At 39.3% G+C, this 18,771-nt stretch overlaps 1 protein-coding gene across 2 annotated transcripts in view; it reads right to left on the bottom strand.

The window, feature by feature from the left end:
- Plxdc2 (plexin domain containing 2) overlaps positions 1 to 18,771 on the bottom strand; it is a 390,910-nt gene that overhangs the window by 7,844 nt on the left and 364,295 nt on the right. The gene's annotated exons all lie outside the window — the stretch shown is intronic.

Genomic DNA, 18,771 nt, shown 5'->3' with positions numbered 1-18,771 from the left:
AAAAAAAAAAAAGAAATGTATGAACACACACACACACACACACACACAAAACAAAGTGTTATAGAAACTGGCAGATATTACAGGGTCACTTGCTGGCATGTTGAAAACCCCTATAAAACCAGAAATAAAACCAGAAAGTGGTGTGAATCTATTACAGACAACCAGTGTATAATGCCCTCAGACATGGTGGGGGTACAATGTGTGGGTGATCTTTCATTAAGTTCTGAGAAGTTATGTGATTAATTACATTCAGAAGAAAATGTTCACAGTGATTTGTGGACACTGGGGTCTGTCAGGTAGGCCAAATTCTCCTTAATTACTCCTTCAGCACTATTAATTGAACAGTCATCCAAATCTGTCTCCATGGTCCATGATGAGATAATTAGTGAAATATCTGCAAACAAACCTGTGGGGTACACTCGGCTAGCAGTGTGCACAAAACTGTTCCTAGAGACCTGTTCTCAGGTGCACAGAGGACACAGACAAGGCTCTCTGGGCTTAAATAGTCCTAGAAAGGAAATAATCAGCACTTACGTTAACTAAAGGGACAAATGTAAAATTCATGGCCCAGACAGACTGGGCCATGCACAGCAGTTCCTGATAAGCAGAACATTGAGGTCCTTGTATTTTCTATTGCTTTCCTCTGGGTATTGGAAGTGGAAAGTAGTTGGAGTCATTCCTAAACACGTCTTAAGTAAAGGAAGTGGGCCCTTTGTTATGTTTCCTCATCTGGAAAATGAAAGGAACTGAAGAACAGAGAGGCTAGTTTCTACTCTCCTCTTAAAAGGTATTTTCTTTAAATTAGTTAATAAACTTTACATTCTGATTGGTTTCCCCTCCCTCCTCTTCTCCCAGTTCTTTTCCCTTTTACCTCCCCCTATCAATTCCTCTTAAGGAACTGAAGAACAGAGAGGTTGGTTTCTACTTACTCTCCTCTTAAAAGGTATTTTCTTTAAATTAATTAATAAAGTTTACATTCTGATTGGTTTCCCCTCCCTCCTCTTCCTCCTGTTCTTCTCCATTTTACCCCCCCCCCCCCTCCATTCCTCTTCCCTCTGTCTGTAGAAAAGAGGAGACCTGCCATGGATATCAACAAGCCTTAGCATATCAAATAGCAGTAAGACTCAGGTTAAAAAAGGCAGTACAGTATGGGGAAAGGGTCCCAAAGGCAGGAAACTGCCAGAGACAGTCCCTGCTCCTGCTCTCAGGAAACTGCAAGAGATAGTCCCTGCTCCTGCTCTTAGGAAACAGCCAGAGATAGTCCCTGTTCCTGCTCTCAGGAAACTGCCAGAGATAGTCCCTGCTCCTGCTCTTAGGTGATGGCCAGAGACAGTCCCTGCTCCTGCTCTTAGGTGATGGCCAGAGACAGTCCCTGTTCCTGCTCTTAGGAAATGGCCAGAGATAGTCCCTGCTCCTGCTCTTAGGTGATGGCCAGAGATAGTCCCTGCTCTTGCTCTTAGGTGATGGCCAGAGATAGTCCCTGTTCCTGCTCTTAGGAAATGGCCAGAGATAGTCCCTGCTCCTGCTCTTAGGTGATGGCCAGAGATAGTCCCTGCTCCTGCTCTTAGGTGATGGCCAGAGATAGTCCCTGCTCCTGCTCTTAGGAGACGACCAGAGACAGTCCCTGTTCCTGCTCTTAGGAAATGGCCAGAGATAGTCCCTGCTCCTGCTCTCAGGAGACGGCCAGAGATAGTTCCTGCTCCTGCTCTTAGGAAATGGCCAGAGATAGTCCCTGCTCCTGCTCTTAGGAAATGGCCAGAAATAGTCCCTGCTCCTGCTCTTAGGAGACCCACATGAAGACCAAGCTGCACAACTGCTGTAATTAATTAATTACATTCTTGCAGACTGTCTATGTCAGTTCAATGCATAAGCCACAAAACCTTCTACCTACTGTTTGTCCTGCTTACAAAATATGCAGGGGTAAAGATGGAGTAGAAGTCGAGAGAATGGTAACTCAATGACTAGTCCACCTTGAGATCCATGCCATGATAGCGAGCCCACCCTTGACACTATAAATTATATTCTGCTATACTTACTGCAGGAGCCTAGCATAACTGTCATAGAGAGGCCTCACCCAGCTCATGTTGAATATTCTCTCAAAAACTTTTAACACCATAGTCTCTTTTCAGTAGTACAACCTCACCTGGTGCTCACTGGTCTCTAAGGAGCCAACAGCTGATGCCTTTCTTTGTTTTTTAATTAAAATACTTTATGATTTCTTTCATTAAGCATGTTTGCGAGCTTTGCATTTAAGTGCTAATGCTTCAGTATGAGCCTACTAAACTCGAAGGAGCCCATTTGCAGGTGGGTGTGGGAGGCCCAGGAGTCTGCATTTCTAATCATCTCCCAGTCTAGAGCTGCAGCACCATGAAGAATCCCCGAAGATCAAGGTCATGATTCTGGACGGTAACTTAAAACAGGCACACTGTCTCAAGACAAGGGGAGGAATATGAACTTTAACCCTGTGGGTACAGCACACAGACCGACTAGGGAACTAAACACACATTTCTTTGGCAGCCAAACTGGCTCTTTAACATTTACCTTTGATAAATGTTGACTGGGAAAAGGAAGGATATATTTTTGTTTTTCATACCTTCAAACGTAGTCGTTCACTATTTCCCTTACTTTGTGTTGAGTATTTCTTGGCTTAGTAAGTTACAAGGCTGAAGTTTCAAGACATAACAAGCAATTATAAAATACACCAGTTAACTTTGAATTTCAGATAAACAAGTCACTTTTCAAACTATGTTTAATCTGAAAACTTAAACAAAAATTGACTCATTTTTCTTTGAAATTCAAATATGTTTAAGTGTCCTGTATTTTATTTGGCAACCCAGCTGTATAAAAATGCTGCCCCTGAGTCCCAGCCAGTGAAATTTGCCATCTAATTAAAATACAAGGCTTCAGCTTGAGGCAGTGTCTCTGCCTCATGGATTATAGGTTTTTCTTTCCTTGAAAAAAAAAAAAAGAGTATCTTACAGTAATTTTCTAGAAATGGCCATGAATTGCCAGCAATAGCTCAATATCTATGTGACTTGATTCCTCAATGTTTTATATATTTCTTGCTTTTCTTACTTTAGTTTTTCTTCATTTGAAAGTTGTCTTCTAGAAGTATCCTCTAGATGATCTAGAAATATGAGCAGTAAGTATCACTGGCTCAGATACAAATGACAGTATCTAAAAACATCCACTAACAATGACAAAATCATGCAGCATGATATTTTTCATTTAAAGGTAATGTATTGAAAGTATAAAGAACATCAGTTTCCATCGGCTCCTAAATTAAATAGACTTTTCAATTAATATTTATTTTTTACTTATAATTCTTCTCCAGTTTCTCTGTCTCTCTGTTTCTATCTGTCTCTGTCTCTTCTCTCTCTCTCTCTCTCTCTCTCTCTCTGTGTGTGTGTGTGTGTGTGTGTTCTCTTCAGAGGCCAAAAGAGAGTGTCACATCCCCTAAGGGGCTAACGTTTCAAGGAGCTGTGGTCTGCCGGGCATAGGTGCTGATTCTAAACCCAGTCCCTCTGCAAAAATAGCAAGTGCTCTTAATTGCCAAGTCAGTTCATTCTGAGTTTCGACATTCAATGTGAGGAGGAATGCTTTCAACTCCTACATCTCAAGCACTTAGTGTCTTATTTTCTTTCACTGTGAAGTGGTTTCAAAGTGGACTGAAATTAAAATCCCTTTGAGAGGTGAAAGTCGAAACATAACTGATATTGAGAGGCCCGGATGACCTCACTTACATGCTCACAAGCAGGGCTCAGTCAAATACATTTGATAAATGTACCCCAGAGAGCCAGTGATCAGTGAGCCTGAACACTTCCCACTATCTTCTTACTGTTCCTCATCCATATCTATCATTTCCTTCTCTGAAACTGTCTAGGGGATTCCCTCAGTCTGGAGTGCTATTTAATTTATCATCTTTACTTATACAAACCATCCGTTTCTGTTTGTGGCTAGGAAAATGGTCCAGATGCCCATGTGCAGATTAGAAGTCACTTCTTACCCTGCTAGATCAGAGACTTCTGGTGTCTTATCAGTCTCTCTTGATGTACACTCACTTGAAACACTGTGGTGGCTTCTGTGCCTATTTCTTCTGTTCTCTCTAGGTAGCCTAAGGCCCAGGTGACAAGAGCTGCTCAACTCTGAAATGTCTCCTGCAGAGGAGTAGCAAAAATGGTTGACACTTGGAGTGGATTCTTTTTGTGATGCTTCTGATCTAATATTCCTTCTAGTAATAATCTCAGAAGGGATGTTGACTAATATGAAAAATAAAATAAAATAAAAATTACTTTGCTAGGTTCTTTTCTGTTGCTATAATAAAACACTTCAACAAAATGTGACCTAGGGGATGGGAAGACCCATCACTGAGAGGGCTGAGAGCAGGACCTCAAAGTAGGAACTTGAAGGAGAGACCAGAGAGAAACACTGAGCATAAGTTATGCTTAGTTAGCTCTCCCATAGAGTCCAGGACTACCTACCTACGAATGGTGCCACCTCCAGTGGGCTGGTCCCTCCTCTAACAATCAAGAGAGATATATTCAATCTGATTTATGCAGCTGCTCAGTATAGGTTTTCCTCAGATAAATCTAGGTGGTGTGTGTCAAATTGACAGTTAAGTCAAACTAGAAAAGATTGTCACATAAAATAAGAACACAGAAAACTGAATGTGTATCTTGTGATGCACATTGCTGATGATTCAGGAACATGAAAGAATATTGCCAAGTAACTGAGTTCCACCAAATTCAGAAGGTGATTTGTTCTATAACAACTAAACTAAAAGCTGTGAGTCCTGTATTCTCATACACAACTGTGACGACAAAAGTTTTCATTTTGAGCCTGCAAATTTCATGCAAATGTATGAAGTATCATCTTATGGGCTGATGATAACTCTGTGCATAAAACAAGTACCCAGCATCCTAAGTACTCAAAAATCACTCTCTAAATGGATGCTTGTCACAGAGCTATGGACGAAATATACAAGTGGGTATTCCAGGATAAGCATCCATATAGCAGTCCACTTATTCAGGGACAAATAATAAAACTATGCTAAATTGATGTTAACATCAACATTGTGATAGGGAAACCCAAGAGTAGCATACTCTACCCTTTAGCAATTAGTTTGGTAAAGTTTTTCCAGCAAAAAAAAAAAAAAAATCCCTACTATGGTTTAGAATTTCTGGCATGTAATGCCATTTAAAACTTAATCTTATTTTAAATTTTACCCAGAAATGCCCCCTGTAATCAGACAAAACTCCCTCTTATTACCTGAACCTGGACCTAAACCTTAGTCTACATTAAAAACAAAATGGTACAGACAAAGAGATTCGTAATGAATGTAGGTGTTAATTTGCAGAAAGCTTATCTATTGTATAGGTTCTATATTCTTGAATGATATGCTATGTTCATGACTCTCTCATTCACTGCCAGACTCTTAGATGCCCTAACTGTGCCTGATGATAGATGATAATGACCATTAATGATTGCATTCAGTCAGCCAGTGAAGTTACCGTTTCACACATCCATTCGAAACACACTGCTAAACTAAAAGCATACAGGCTGTTTAGGGAAAGCCATTTGTTTGCATGTAAAAGCTTAAGGAAAAGCTACGGAGTCGTGTTATCCCAGCCACACTGGTGAGAATTGAAAAGTGTATAAGATCAAATACCCACTGAAAACATTCAACATATGCTAGGAGTTTCAAGGAAAAGCCTTCATTTGAAGTTGACTAAATAAAGATAGTTCCATGAACAGAATGAATACAATATAAAGAGTAGCCAGAGTGAAGCTCACCACTGCTGTCATCCAACCTTACTATTTGGGGGCATATGCCTGGTCTGCAGAACTGTCAGCCCCTGGTTTTATGTAATTTGATTGTCCCTTTCAATAAGTTTAATAACCTTTTCTATCCCAATGTTTTTCCAGAGTATTTTGAATTTATTCAACCGAACCCCTTCAACACTGTTCAATAGACTTCATACAACTTCACCTCAGAGCAGTCAGTCACCTGAGGATCTTAGGGTCACATAAACCTGTACTACCCTATATACTTTGGCACAACATAGAACATTAGTGTCTGCCATTTACCGAGTCTCTGCTGCCTCACATTCTGTCAGCCTTGGATATTTTCAATCAATTCACAAGTAGCTCTCTCATCTACCTGACAAACAATTCTAGATAAATCTTCATCATCTTAATAAAAAATTCTTCGCTATTCCACTTTTGGATTCAAGATTCTAAGCATCTACAGCTCTTGTGGAAAGGCCATACTACCCAGCTTAGTCTAACCTCAAAGAACATCAGCACTTAGACTATTGCTTGCTTGTGGCATTCTCATAGTATGCCCCGTAACCAGCTATTCAGGTCCCAAATTCACCTCCTGCTATTCCCAATTCTGTACAGTTCATCCTATTTTTACTTAGAATTCATGCTTTCTTCTTATCTGAAATTTCTTTGTCTCTTGCATACTTGTTTTCTGTCCAATATTCTTGTCTCAGCTAGCAGGCGATGTTATCATTTTCTCCTTTGCAAACACTTGAGACACTCATTCCTTCTCGCCTTCTCCCTTTGCCCCTCCTCCTCTTCCCCCATCCCCTTAATGCAGCTTTTGCTGAGCCCGCAGTGATCCTGCCAGCAGGCCTAGCTTCAGGCCTAACTTCCTCCCTTCTCCCGTGACATGACAGCACTTTATATGCTTTGCTGATCTGGAACTTTTCATTTTTCACCTTCTTTATGCAGATTGATGATGTATTGCCTGCATTTTAGTATTTCTTGTCATTTCAATTGGTCCTACCTTCATTTCCTCCTTTCCTTGTTGTTTCTGTGGAAAGGCCCAACTGAGATTTGGTTACAAACTCAAAGCTAACCCACTCTTCATCTTTAAAACTTTGCCTTCTGATATTTCCAGTTCTCTTACTAGAAAATGTAATTACTGAGCTGCATGGATTTCATCTTCTATAGTTACTTCTGAGTCCTTTCTTTCTCGTTTTACTGATTGAGAGGTTCCTTTCCTTACCACTAAAGAACTGGAGATTTCCCAGATTGTATAACTTTTGGACTCTCAGTCTCTTTATCTGTAACACAGTTCCTGGTCTCACTGCACAAACAGCGAGTATTCAAAAGAACTGTTTGAAAATATTTTCAGACAGGCAAATGAAAACTTAAACTCTATTTTTATCATTCACATGATTCTTGAATTAACCCCATTACACATCCTCTGTAAAGACCCAAATTCAGTTCAGTATCCACCGCAGAGTCACTGACAGAATCATTTAACTGCCTTTTAAGAGTTCTTAATGGGCACAAGTATTTAATTGAGTAATAATTTGTTATCAGACAGGCAATTTACTATAAAGAAAAGTAATTTGCAATGGCTTTGGAAACAAGCTGGTCCAGCACTACCCAGTGGCTTGGCCAAGAGACAAGACAATGCTACTGTGGTCATAAATGTTCTAGTAAAATCAAATGTGAGTTAGTGCCTCTTGCTTCAATAGTGAGACAGGCCAAGTCCCTCAAGAAACTGCTCTTAGGAAGTTATTCCTGTTGAGAGTACGGACGTGTTTCTAAATCAAGAGAAAGAGCTGGCAGTTCTGGTTCTCAGCAGCTTTGACTACAGGAATGGTAAAAGGAGAGCTAGTCTCTACCCTAAAGTACTTGTGTTGTTTAATCTATGCTTCGATCACACAACTAGGGGACAGCCTGGTTAAAGAAAAATTAGACTATCAAGCCTATGAGCTTATACTATTTAAAAATTTTATGTGATGTTTCCCAGCAAGACTAGGAAAAAAATAGATCTTTTGAAATGATAGGAATATTTTGACATTTTTAAATTTGTGTAACTTGAATGAAATTAACATGCTAGCACAAATTTTTATCTATTTAAGGTTTAATGGTAATTGCACTAATCACCCACAAAAATAATTGGAAAAGTGATATGTATGGTGCATTGTTGACTGCAGTAATCACTTTTTCTATGTACATATACTCGGGTTTTCTTTCTTTTTTAAAGAAAGCACAGGCAGTTGATGGGAAATGTGATGTGGCTAACTGATCATTAAAATAAACAGGATATAATAATTAAGACGGAATTTAGTAGGAAGCTCAATGAAATACAAGATATTTTATTCAGCATTTTTAATAATTCTTACCAGTGAAATGAAGTAATTATTTCATTGAATTATAAACACTGTTTTAGTTTTGGCAATTTAAGTGAACATATACGAACCAGCAAAGTAAATGAAAGATGACAGCTATTAAATGAATATTTTGATGACCACATTTAAAAAGTAATCACTATGAATTCCATATGATGTCCGAAATTATCTAGCGGTGTACATGAAAAATTCTAGCCTATCAGAACCATAGACATCCAGGAGCCATCTTGCTGGTCCTCTATTTTTGAAGTAACATTTTGTAATCTACTCTGCATATGTTTTTGTTGTTTATTTATTTTTAACCATTTATTTAATGTCTGTTCGTACACTGTAGCTGTCTTCAGACATACCAGGAGAGGGCATCAGATCCCACTACATAATGATTTTGAGCCATTATGTGGTTGCTGGGAATTGAACTCAGGACCTCTGGAAGAGCAGTCAGTGCTCTTAACTGCTGAGTCATCTCTCCAGCCCCATCTGCTTATGTTCTGTTAAGGCTCTGTAAACTGCCACCTAATAATGTTGCTTCTTCTTTAACCAGAGTGTAACAGCATTTCAACTAGCTTTGATGTCTTACCCCACTTGCCTGAGCTCATGACAACTGAATATCATCTTTTACCTCCTCTAAGAATAGAAACGAGAAGTAATTTATTTCACTGTCTCATTTCCCCTCTTGAGTTTTCTTAACGACTGGACTAAAATGTACCTTAAAGGCAAAATTCAGTTGTAAGGAATGTGCCACTTCAAGATAAAGAAAGATTTGTGGTCCTCTGGAATGCCTTTTTCTGTTTACTATATAGGTTTGCTAATGATCGTGTCTTCCCATCGCCTCACACAGCAGCTGCAGAGTGAGTGAGACAGAGAGCTTGGTAAACACACTTTCCTCCCACGCAGCAGCTGGGCCCGTGTCTCTGGCTTCCCTCCTGGTGGCACTGCAGACTGCCAGGAAAAGTTGAGGGCCCCAGCTGCCTGCGCTCACTTCATATTCTCCATGAGTCCTTGTTAGTCATAAATATTTTGTGGGATAGATAACCAACAGTGTTCAGTAGCTCAAAGGACTCTTGTGTGGTGGAGACTCCACACCAGGCTGCGGAGTCCTGCACTGGTGTGGTAGCTTTATATTCAGCTGTTAAACAGCCCTGAGCAAGACGCTGTGCTACTTACTCTCCTTTTCTTCACAAGGTTGGACTCTATTGTCGTTCGTCCTAAGGGGCTGCAAACCCTTTAGCTCCTTGGGTCCTTTCTCTAGCTCCTTCGAACTAACTAGTACCCTCAGAGCTCCCAGGGACTAAACCACCAACCAAAGAGTACACATGGGGGGACTCATGGCTCCAGCAGCATGTGTATAGCAGAGGATGGCCTAGCCGGTCATCAATGGGAGGAGAGGCCCTCGGCCCTGTGAAGGTTCTATGCCCAGTGTAGGGGAATGCCAGGGCCAGTAAGTGGGAGAGGGTGGGTTGGTGAACAGGGGGAAGGGGAAGAGAATAGTTTTTTTTTTTTAATTTTTTTTCAGGTGGGAAACCTGGAAAGGAGACATCATTTGAAATGTAAATAAAGAAAATATCCTTATAAAAATGATTAGACTCTGTACTTGAGTCAGAATCACACTTCTCATGGATGTTTTAAGCACTGAGGCTTCTGATCGTTTGTATCTATCTAAGTTTTATAGTAACTATAATGATATAATCAGAATACTAATGAATATACTGTTATAAGAAATTAGAATCACCCTCTGTGAGTTAACATTGATAACTATGCTGTTATCAATATCTGTATCCCCATAAATATATTTACTACAGAATAAAAGGAAAAGTCCCCATAGGTTTTTAATATAGAACTCTGTATGAAATGCACCTGATATGACCACTCGGAAATCGTGTGCTTTCGTTGAGGGAAGTCACAAAATCTTTGATTTGCATGCATGTTGGGGTTTCTTTTTCCTTCAACATTCCCTGATTCTGTTCATCAAAAATCCTGGGAACTTCCATGTAAGGCATATATGTTGGTTCTCCAGAAATGAAAAGATTTCCAAAATGAAAGATAAACATTTCAACTTTGTGTTTAAGTTTTATTGTGAAATTATTTTAAAATTTCTAAATCAAGCCAGAGTGCACAATGTAAGAATGGTAGAGTCCTTTGTTTTTCCCTCTAGAGAAGTTAACTGTTTAAGCGAGCAATACATTTTATTTATATATTTTACTCAGTGTTACTTCATTTCAGCAATGTATACCAATAGTTATGAAAAGTCACAATCATGGTTACCTCAAGTTCTAAACTGAGATATACTTAAAACTAATAATTCAGTGTGGAATCTGTATCTAATTTAAATAATGTACTATCTCTTCATTCATTGGCCCATTGGTTCCATGTGGTGGGAAGCTCTTGCTCACTCTGGTGGGGCTGACATACAGCAGAAACTCAACAAATAATAAACGAATGCACTAGCAAAAGGCCAATATATCAGTTGCTTGTTAAACTTCTGACTTTAGGTTCCTAATTTCTTCCTCCCACTTTGGAAAAAAAAATCACAGATCTTTTCTAACTTGCAATATGTAAAGAGAGAATCAACATTTTTCCCAATCTTCCCTCCCCCCAATTTTATTTTAATAAACCAGTATTTTCTAATAGAAATGTACACCAAGCTATAGAGATCACTTAAATTTGTGTAGTGGACACAGTCAAAAGTAAAAATAAGGGAAAACCATTTAGAGAACAGGGCTTTGTTCTTCGGCCTAGGCTGCTCTTATAGATATAATCCAGCCTTAGACTGATTAGTGCTGGAGTTCAGTAAAATGCCATTTAATAATTTATGATTATTTAAATTATCAATGAGATATTCTAAACGCCATGTGTGTGTGTGTGTATGTGTGTGTGTGTGTGTTTGTATGTGTGAGTGTGTGTTTTTGTATGTATCCACTAGAAAAGTTGTCAAATCACCTGGAGCTGGACTCATAGCCAGGTATGAGCTGCTGAATGTAGTTGCTAGAAATTAAATTCGAGTCTGCTAGAAGAGTTATCAAGCCATTTTAACCACAGAGACACCTCTCCAGCTCCAAATACTGGAGTTTTGTTTTTAATGGGAAATGTTTATTTTATATGATTTTCATTATATAATAATGCTTTCTTTTCTTAAGCCTAGATTTATTTTTTTGTTTTCTTGTCAAATTTGAGTTTTTTATTATTTATATTTATTGTAATTTGTAACAAACCACAGAATTTATGCCTACAAATATTTAGAAATCATAAAAATTAATAAGGAAACCTTGGTTATGCTAACTTACCCAAAGAGGTACCAGTTTTATCAAAAAATTTTAAAAATGTAAAATGCATTTTTATGTTAATATTTGTGTCTGCCAGATTGTTTGAAGGTAATAAACTGCATTTTAAAAAGGATTTTAAAGTAATATAGACATATTAGGTTTTGATCAAAATCAGGTTATCTTTTGGAAGACAACAAAATAGCCTGAAATATAAGCTATCTATCATAAAACTCAAAGAAAATACTTGATCTCAAACATTCAGAGGATAATGGAGGATTATAGGAGATAAGTTAGTGAGAAAGAGACTATCTGCTTGGCTAAATAGAAGGATGGGAAAGGAGCTGGGGCTCCTATATGTGAAGACAAACATGTAAACCATGGATCTGCTCCTTTGATCACAGTTTACAGACTGATGGCTTGCTTTACCACCTCATCTCCTTCCTACAAACAAGATGTTTAAAAGATGTTTGTAAAAATCATATGATGAGGAATGTCTGTGCCTATAAAATATATAAGCCTGGTAAATATTTTGTACAAGAACAAATACACAGACAACAGCCTCTGTCACTGTCATCATTACTCAAAAGAGAAAATAATGATAACAACTTCATGAATGAGTACTGCTTGAGCCAGGGAGTCTCACTGTTGGGAGGTGTGGCCTTGTTGGAATAAGTGTGTCCTCATTGCAGTAGGTGTTTCACTGTGGGTGTGGGCTAAATTTTAAGACCCTCACCCTAGTTGCCTGGAAGTGAGTCTTCTGCTAGCAGCCTTCAGCTGAAGATGTAGAACTCTCAGCTCCTCCTGCACCATGCTCACCTGGATGCTGCCATGTTCCTGCCTTGATGATACTGGACTGAACCTCTCTGAACCTACAAACCAGCCCCAATTAAATGTTGTCTTTTATAAAATGTGCCTTGGTCATGGTGTTTGTTCACAGTAGTAAAACCCTAATTAAGACAACTACACACATCTGGACAGTGGTTTCAGCACGATTTATTGTCTTTAAATTGTTTAATTCTTTCTGATGAGTCTACTTTGCCAAATCTATTATAAAGACATACCATAGTAAGATACTATTACACTGCATTTAAGCAAGCATTGCACTACATTTCTACTTATAGTCAATGAAGGAAACTCTTAGCAGAGAGAAGCAGCAAGCAGTCCAAAGTGGAACACCTGTGCTCAAATTCTGACTTTCACTGAGTACATGAGAGATGCTGAGTAAGTCTTTTAAGATCTACACTTCAGCTTCCTTATGTCTGCAGTTGGAGATCAGCCTAGGTCATATGTTTCCATTAGTACTAAATGAGGCAATGGAGGGGGAATCTCTTCCTTACCTTATATGCTCATGAAGAGTATAATTATAAAAGTAAGAAATAAGAACAATTCATTTGGGGAGAGAGGGTCTAAAGTAGATTGGGTTATGAGTTTTGGTTCGTGCACATAAGCAGTTACTATATTTAGTTTGTGTAATACAGGAAATAAATCTATAATTATTCATGTTAAAATTTCACTGTAAAATATATAGCAGCACACACTGGGTTTTACTTTTGACCACACTGAATTTTGACTAAATTGCTAAAAATTAGTCTATTTTACTAGAACCAGAAACAACAATTCATAATAGTTTAATTGACAGCGTGCAACTTCCTTTATATTTAATGAAATCTGTGGTTGACAAACTAATGGTCCCTAAAGATATCCACATTATGAACTGGAAAACACATCAGTGCTACCTTCTATGAACTAAGGTACATTGCAGATCATGGGATGGAGAAGTGGTTATTAATGAGTCAAGTGAGTCAAATGTTATCATGATAGGCCTTAAGGCAGGCAACAGGGTCAGAGTCAGCTGTGGTGTTTGAAACAGACTGTGAAATGACAGAAATGGAGACCAAGAGCCAAGGAACATAGACAGCCTCCAGAAGTTAAAATAGCTGGGAAAAGATTCTCCCTGGAGCAATTATGAGGACAAATACCTTGACTTGGTGAGGGTGACTTTGGCTTTCGGACCTTCTGCACTGTAAGATAATCCCTGAGCTGTTTTAACTTACTGGGTTGTGGTCATCAGTTTCAGCATCTATATGGAACATACAGGGCATCTTAAAGGGTGAGAAAAAGCTCTTTTTGATTTCTTAGTATATATTAGGCTCTTCTGCTTTTTAAATTACTTCTTGTCTGAATAACTTCATCAATATGCAGCTACAGAATAATGTTTGATTGAAATAGTTGATAGCCCAAAGTCTTAATAATAAAATAGAAAATTGGCACTAAGTCAACTTTTGGTGTATACTGTAGTAAAATTAAGTCCATTAAGTCTATAAGTACTAAGTTATATAAGGAAGACAACCAGAATTAGACTGATTAAAATAATAATGGCATTATTTCTGTATCCCACTACTATAAATGGCTTTCTATTTTTGCCCCTGTACTGTCCTAATTTTCAATAAGTAGTATCACTTTCATTATGACAAAGCACATCAACATATTTTAACAAAAGACACTGTACCAAGTAATATATAATATAAGCAATTCTACCTTGTTTAACAAGAGGTGCCAAAATGCTGATTTAGTGAATAATTAAACATTTTAAGAGTCAGATGTCTGGTTGATTATCATGGATCCCCAGTTTGGTTTTGAGAGCACTGGTTAACTTTAATAATGGTACAGTTATAAACATCCACTGACTAGCTACTGTTAGCTGCACGACCAGAATGTGAGGACTTGGAGATAATGATTTAAGCAGATTCTGGCAATTCATTCAACAAAATGGGAAAAGAAAGAGAATAGAACCCAGACAGGAGGCCATCAAAGAGAACTCTTTAAAACTCTGATAAGTATGTTGAAGTGTAGCTCCCCACAATTGATGGCTTCTGATTGGTGTACAGGTAATGGAGGACTCAGTTTTCTTGAAGAGGCTAGCCACTGAGTTTGACCTTACTTCAGTGAGTATATGGGCAGCAGAAATTGGACCTTTTTTGTGTGTTTCATTTTTCTTCTTTTGAGGGGCAGAGGGGAGGTTACAAGGTTTGGGGAGTGGACCTAGGATGACTGGGAGGTGTGATCAGGGTATACTAGATGAAATTTCTAAATAATCAGGGCAACCCCATAGGAAAACCACCAATCTCAACTAACCCAGACCCCATGAGACCTCTCAGACACTACGCCACCAAACAGGCAGCATTCACAAGCTGGTCTGAGGCCCCTGACATATACAGTAGAGTACTGCCTGGTCTGGCCTTAGTATGAGAAGATGTGTCTAACCCTCAAGAGATTTGAGGTCCCAGGGAATGTGGAGGTCTGCGGGGCCATCTCTTGGAGACAGGGGACAGGAGAAATGGGATGAGGAACTGTGGAGGGCAGACTGGGAGGGGGCTAATGACTGGACTGTAAAAAACTAAAAGTAGTAAAGGAGGGATGTAGGGAGGGATGTAGGGAGGGAGGAAGGGAGGGAGAGAGAGAGAGAGAGAGAGAGAGAGAGAGAGAGAGAGGATGAAAGGAGGCACTGGGTAATAGCTCCATGATAGATCACTTGCCTTGTATGCATGTGACCTTTGATTCAATCCCCAGTGCCACAGAATGATTGGGGTTTGGGATTAGGTTATGAAGACAGTGCCTTCTTGTAGTGTGTTGAGTCTTACTTCTGGGTGACTGGATTGGTCACTGTGACACCAGGCTACTGTAATGTGAGCCCCATACGCACCTTGCTTTGCCTCCTGAATGTACCTACTTGCCTTGGACATTTCTGCCATGCTATAGCACCAAAGAAGACCCTCCTGGATGAGGCCTCCTGCTCTTGGATTTCTGCCCTCGGATCTTTAAGCTAAAATGAGTTGGTTCACTGTACAAATTACCAGGAATTTCGTGATACTACCTGGAAATTAACTAAATCAAATGGTATCTCACTATGGTTTGATTTAAATTTGTTTCTTATTAATATAGTGTTTTCGTGTACTTAATGTCCATTCTTTTGTGTTTATTAAAGAAATATATATTCAAGTCAGTTTCATACTCTTAATTGGTTGTTTTATTATTGTAGTGAAAATTTATAATTTAGTTTCATTTCCCTTGTCACAGATAACATGCATTTGCTTTTTCAACTTTTGTTGATTTTTCCACTTTCTTCTTACTGTTGTTGCCTTGTTGTTCTCAAGTTGTCAATTTTGACAAAATTCTTTCTATTTTTTCCCATTTTTACTTTCAGTGTTGTATCTAAGAAATATTTGACTAATCTTAGGGCATCAAAAATTTAGTATTGGGGATCAGGACATTTGTGGCTTTCTGAGGAGCCTAGTTCAGTTCCCAGCATCCACCTTTAGCAGTTCAAAATGGCCTATAACCCCTGGTCTCCATGGACACACACACACACACACACACACACACACACACACACACAGTGTCTAAATAACAACAAAATTTCTTAAAAGTGATAAAAACTATTGTTGTATTTAATTATAAGAGTTTGGGTTTTAGTTATATACGTGGTCTATATTTTGGCTAATTTTGTTTTATGTGAGATAAAGATCTAAATACATTTTCATAAGAAAAATAAACAGGCATGGAACTTGCAGGCTGATTCACCTTCCATTATATGTGGAAAAGTGAGTGTTTGCTGAAACCATGGTTGCTGCTGGGAAACTCATTCTACCCTCTTATGCCTTGGTCTTCTCCTATGGCATGAAGGTATAGGATTAAATGGACCATAACATTCCTCTTAACCCTAATAGTTATGAGTATGTGTGGCTACAGAAACATTGCATACAGTTAGGATTTTAGGCTCTGGTTATTAATCAAGAAGGCTAATTTAAAAAAGGCAAACTATAAACAAACATCTACTCCCAAATTCATATTCTTGTTTTGCTACCATACAAGTGTTGCTATGAATTTTCTTTGAGCATATCCTGCACACCTACACCAGGCGCCATGCTGCCAATTCCCCCAGTCTCAGTTACTTCACAGCATCCTCTTTTTTCATAGTGTCAGAAAATAAACTGCAGTGAACTAAAAGCTTCAAACAAGTGTTGGCTCCAGGCAGTGGCTCCAGGCAGCCTGATGCCTGGCTGCTCAACTGAGACTTGTGGCTTGTCACTTGTCAGCTCTTTAAGGAATGCATCCATAACCTTGGGGAAGAGGTCTGCATTCTTCCAGGCAAAGCAGACACATTAAAGAACTTACCGGCTTCTCAACTAAATGCAGGGTTGGATGCATGTCCAACAACTGTGGGTGAGATGAGCATGCCCTGTAGGAGTCTGCCTTAAACGAAATTTTACTCCAAGTTCGATATTTTCTATTTTTCTATTTTTCTTCCAGAAAATATTGATAACATGCCTGTTCTTTGAAAGAGTCTTGGGTTACTTAATCTAGATTTTAAGAAATTTATGATTCTTCTTGGGTAGAAGAATCATGTACAGATTGAGCACTAATGCAAAACAGAAAGATAAATGTCAAAGAGAAATATGGGTGAAAGAAAAAAAATCAAGTCCACATGTTCTTTCAGGGTGATGCATGTCATTGAAGGATGCTAGACACCTGAGTTTAAGAACAGAGGTGGAATGAGACAGCTTTGTTGATGAAAGAAATACAACGAGTAATTTCTACAGGGGTAGGGTATGGGACATTCAGAGAGTATCTGGAGAAGATAACAGTGAAATATGATGGTAATTTCCACTCCGGGCTGGAGAGCCATGACAGAAAGATGGAAATGATGGATAAAATCTGGATTGCAAATGCCTTGCACTGCCACATAAGGAGACCACACTTTTTGCCATAGATAAAGAGAGCCACTTATGATTTTGACATAATTATCTAATTCATCTATACACAACCATCCCAATTATAGGGGTAAATAGTAATTCTCACTTTGTTGTTGTGAAAGCATTATAATCTCTCACTGAACAAGTGGACAGGATTCCAAGCTGTTTTCCCACATATCATGCAGTGAATTCAAACTCAATTCTTACATGTATGAAACTGTGCAAGGGCAGATTCCATTTGTCACTCTAGTATTTCAGTATTGTCTGGTGTTGGAAGAGGAATGCTCTTATACAGTCCTACCTTGAAAGAGGCAGTTACACATGGGAAACCCTCCTGGGATACAAAGGAGAACTGGTTAAGCTGATTATATCTAGTGGTTTCAAGGCTCTTTACCCTAGCCTCCTAGATGCTCCTTTTGGGCAATGGCCCCTGTTCCTTCTGGCACTGGAACTAAATCTATATTCTGTATAGGACAGAACGCATCAAATGAACCTTACCATGGATAAATGGGTATGAATTTATACAGAAAAGAATAACTATATTCATGTTATACAAAATGGCAGTACCTCATAATATCTCATTTTTATATCTGTTGTTTTGTAGTGGAAGTTGTATTTTCTGTATCTTTTATAAGCCTTTTGTGAACAGACCTACTTTATCATGACCAAATTTCAGTTGATAATTTATTAAGCAATGTCTTCCCTCTCAGCATAGGCTGGGTTTCCTCCTAGGACTGGGAGAACAGCCTGTTAACACATTTTGTATAAGAGCACTGGAAAGCTTGGTTTTTATTTTCTCTTAGGTCTCTAAAGGGAAGGTGACTTATTTGTTCAAGAGCTTCAGAGATAAGAGCTCTGACCTCCTCATCTGAAAGTAATCTATCAGCATGGATGTGTGAGGGTGCAGGAAGTGTTAGATCAGCCAGCCTCACACTGACAAATCATTGCCAAGCATTAAATCCCGGTGGTGGTTGCTAGTTCACACAGGCTGCTCACCAGCACGGCTCTCACTAGCTCTCACAGCCCATCCAGCATGGCCTTCATTAGCTCACACAGGCCATCCACCAGCATGGCTCTCACTAGCTCTCATAGCCCATCCACCAGCATGGCTCTCACTAGCTCATACAGGCCGTCCACCAGCATGGCTCTCTAGCTCTCACAGGCCATCCATCATGGCTCTCACTAACTCTCACAGGCCATCCAGCATGACTCTCATTAGCTCTCACAGGCCATCCAGCATGGCTCTCACTAACTCTCACAGGCCATTCACCAGCATGGCTCTCACTAACTCTCACAGTCTGTCCACCAGCATGGCTCTCACTAGCTCACACAGGCCATCCATCAGCATGGCTCTCACTAATTCTCATAGCCTATCCACCAGCATGGCTCTCACTAGCTCACACAGGCCATCCAGCGTGGCTCTTACTAGCTCACACAGGCCGTCCACCAACATGGTTCTCACTAGCTCTCACAGGCCATTCATCATGGCCTTCATTATCTCACACAGGCCATCCAGCATGGCTCTCACTAACTCACACAGGCCATCCACCAGCATGGCTCTCACTAGCTCTCAGACCCTGTCCACCAGCATGGTTTTCTAGCTCT

The sequence above is a fragment of the Mastomys coucha genome, unplaced genomic scaffold, assembly GCF_008632895.1.
Source record: "Mastomys coucha isolate ucsf_1 unplaced genomic scaffold, UCSF_Mcou_1 pScaffold15, whole genome shotgun sequence".
In the NCBI taxonomy this organism is placed as follows: Eukaryota; Metazoa; Chordata; class Mammalia; order Rodentia; family Muridae; genus Mastomys; species Mastomys coucha.
This window is presented reverse-complemented; position numbering and strand designations above follow the sequence as displayed.